The 3549-nt window shown below is 35.5% G+C and overlaps 1 non-coding gene across 1 annotated transcript; it reads right to left on the reverse strand.

The window, feature by feature from the left end:
* Positions 1–2307: 2307 nt before the first annotated feature.
* Positions 2308–2415, reverse strand: LOC131174259 (small nucleolar RNA R71). The gene has a single exon (XR_009144507.1). It is a non-coding gene; the product is annotated as a small nucleolar RNA R71 (small nucleolar RNA).
* Between the last annotated feature and the right edge of the window lie 1134 nt (positions 2416–3549).

The following is a 3549-nucleotide window of genomic DNA, read 5'->3' on the forward strand; positions in this document are numbered from 1 at the left end:
ATTTTATTTGATTATTAGTCATTTTTAGCTAATTTCATTAGTTAATTAGTTAGTTTTTCATAATTGTCGATTTTGGATTAATTTGTAATTTTTACTTTGTTTTGTAGGAAAAATGGTGTTTTTGAAGGACTGAAGAGAAATTTGGCCACTGAGGAGTGACTTCTACAGCCAAAGATGTCAAAAACAAGTTTTCAAGCTGAAATATGCATTGACCAAATTGTGCATAACTTGCCGCATAAGCTATGCAGATCTGCATAAGGAGAAAAATCACTGTTCCAATACCTGCCGAAATGTGCATAAGGAGACTGCATAGCTTATGCACATTCTCGCCTCCCTTATGCACCTTCACGGAATTGTGCATAGCCTATGCACCAAGTCATGCGATCGCATAAGTGAACGAGATCGTTGAATCGCATAAGGGATCGTGATAACTTATGCAGTCCACTTATGCAGTCCCATAAAGAGTTCATTAATGAGCTGGCAGAAGATTCCCTCAGATAATTCCTCCTAGAACATACCATTTTAGGGCTCCATGTCAGAAAAATGCTATAAATAGTCTCATTTTCCCATTTTAGAGGGAGCAAAAAAAAAAAGGAGCAGAAAAGGAAAGGAGAAGAGAGGCAGAATTTGAAGAGTCACTTTCACCTTCCACACCATTTTCAACCAAGATTTGCAGATTTCTTTCTTTCCTTACATTTTTCTACATTTCTAGTGTTTAATTTCTTATTCCTTAGCTTAGATTAAAGCTTTATTTCCATTTAAACTCATTATATCTTGTAAGTATTATGGATAGTGAGTAGTTTTACTTTTGATTCTGGAGTAAGGTTTGTAATATTTGAGATATTTTGTGGATTTTGATTGGGTAATCCATATTTTGTGGTCTTAATGAGTTTTATTCATTTCTTGTGTGCTTAATGACATGCTTAGTGTAGGATCCCATTAAGTAATGTTGTTAATCCATAGTTGAAGCACCGAAAGGAGAAGGCCTGTGATAGATAATCAAGAAATTGGACTTAATTAACTTAGACCTAGAAATAGGCTAAGGATTAAGAGGATTCACAGATTAATTAAAGAACTTAATGGGTCTTAATTAACTCTAAGTCCACGAAAGTAGGATTAGATTGATTAAGGCACTCTTTGTCTCACTCAAAAGGGAATTCAAAGGATTTAAGAATTAATCTCCTTAAAACCCATAAGTTTCATGAGATTGGATAACCAATTTAAAATCCCAAAATAGCTCGAATATGAAATCCCGAACTCCGGAATCACCTTTTTACCATTGCTAATTTTCAATTGAATTTAATTGCTTGCCATTTTAAAATCTTGCCATATTTCAACTTGCTTCTTTCAATTTGATTCAATTTTAGTTTAATTAACACATTGTTGGATAGATTATTAATTTTGATCATATAGATTTCATACTCAAATACCCATCAATTTGTTACCTTAATTTCAAGAATAGTTCAATTTAGTCAACTTTTTATATCAAAAATTCAATCATTAACACAACTCCTCGTGGGAACGATATCTTTATCAGACATTTGTACGACCCGTGCACTTGCGGTTGGGCCACATCAAGTTTTTGGTGCCGTTGCCGGGGAGTTGTTTGTTTAAGATTGAATTCTTGATTATTTTAGTTGTTTATAGTTTTATCTTTGTTATCTTTTCATTTTGTGTTTGTTTGTTCTTTTTCAGGTACTTTTAATCTTTTATGAGAAGAGCTAGAAGCACAAGTGATACATCCTTATTGTTCAATCCTGAAATTGAGAAATTTTGTAAAGCCAACAAGAAAGAAACCAGAAGAAGGAAAGAAGCTTTGAGAGAAACTGAATTAGAAGCAGACATGGCTGATGAAAGAATTAGAATTGGTGTTGGTAATGCTGGAAATGGTCAAAACAATGAAAATGAAGCCCAAGGAGAAGAAGTTGTTAATGCAAACGTGCCTAGGGGAAGTATGATGGATCATGCTTTTCCACGTTTTGATGACTTGAGAGAGAGTATAGCAAGACCAAGAATTGATGCAAATAGTTACAAGATGGATTTTGGAGTCCTTCAAATGATTCAGAATTCTCAATTTGGAGGGCATCCTTCTGAAAATCCACATACTCATCTGAAGAAGTTTGCTATGATTTGTGACATGCAAAAACAACCTGGAGTGTCAGATGATGCAGCAAGATTGAAGCTATTCCCGTTCTCTTTGAAAGATAGAGCATTGGATTGGCTTGACTCTTTACCTCACAACTCCATTACAAATTGGGAGCAACTCACTGATGCATTTCTTGCACAATATTTTCCACTGAAAACTCAAGAGTTGAGGAATCAAATGACAAACTTTGGACCAAGAGAAGATGAAACTTTATATGAGTCATGGATGAGATGGAAGGAATTAGAGAGATTATGCCCACATCATGCCATTCCAAAATGGATGATAAATCAGAATTTTTACACAAATGTCACTCCTGCAATCAGAGGGATTATTGATGCTCAAACAGGAGGGGAATTTATTATGAAGCATGAAGATGAAGCTTATGAGATATTGGAGAAAATTACAAAGAATACTCATCTTTGGAGTAGCCCAAGAGGACCAGCTCCAACTCAAAAAAGGCAAGCTGCTGGAATGTATGATCTTGATCCATTCAACATGATTAATTCAAAGTTTGATGCACTTACAAATGTCCTTGCTAAGAAGATGGAAGATCTGAGTATGTTGGTTAGTTCATCATCATCAGCTGGAAGTTCACAACAAGTGGCTTATGCAGAGGAAACTACCAGCTGTGGAGTAGATTATGGAGAACAAGCAGCATATGTTGGTAATTATGGAAACAAACAAATGGGGAATTCTTATTCTCAAACTTACAATCCAAATTGGAGGAATCATCCCAACTTTTCATGGGGAAATCAGCAAAATCAAGTTCAAAATCAGAATTTTCAATCACATCAGCAACAAGGAGTTCCATATCAGCAAAATAGGCAACCACTGCCTAATTTTCAGTAAAAATATGAACCCTCCACCAAAACAAGAAGAACGAAATTCCACCACCAAGCTTTATTACAACAGATTCTTGCTAACCAAAATAAGCATGATGAGGAGATGAGAGAGATGAAAGCAAGGTGGAGCAGATGCAAACACACAACAGAATCTTTGGAAAACCAGTTGCACAACAAGCATCTTCCTCAGGTGCTAAATCTTTTGGAAAACTTCCAAGTCAACCAGAAAACCCAAGAGAGCAGTGTCAAGCTATTACTTTAAGAAGTGGGAAAGTTATAAATGATGAGAAGAGTGAAAACAGTGAGAAGAGAGAAAATGAGAAAGGAACTGATGAGAGTGAAAAACAAGAGAGTGCAGAAAAATGTAAAGAGGAATTTGAAGAGAAGGAAGAAAAATATATACCTCCTGAACCCTACAAGCCACAACTTCCCTTTCCACAAAGATTTCACAAAGCCAAGCTTGATAAGCAATTTGGGAAGTTCTTAGAGGTTTTGAAGAAGCTTTACATAAATGTGCCGTTTGTTGATGCTCTTTCACAAATGCCCTCTTATGCAAAATTC

The sequence above is a fragment of the Hevea brasiliensis genome, chromosome 15, assembly GCF_030052815.1.
Source record: "Hevea brasiliensis isolate MT/VB/25A 57/8 chromosome 15, ASM3005281v1, whole genome shotgun sequence".
Classification (NCBI taxonomy): Eukaryota; Viridiplantae; Streptophyta; class Magnoliopsida; order Malpighiales; family Euphorbiaceae; genus Hevea; species Hevea brasiliensis.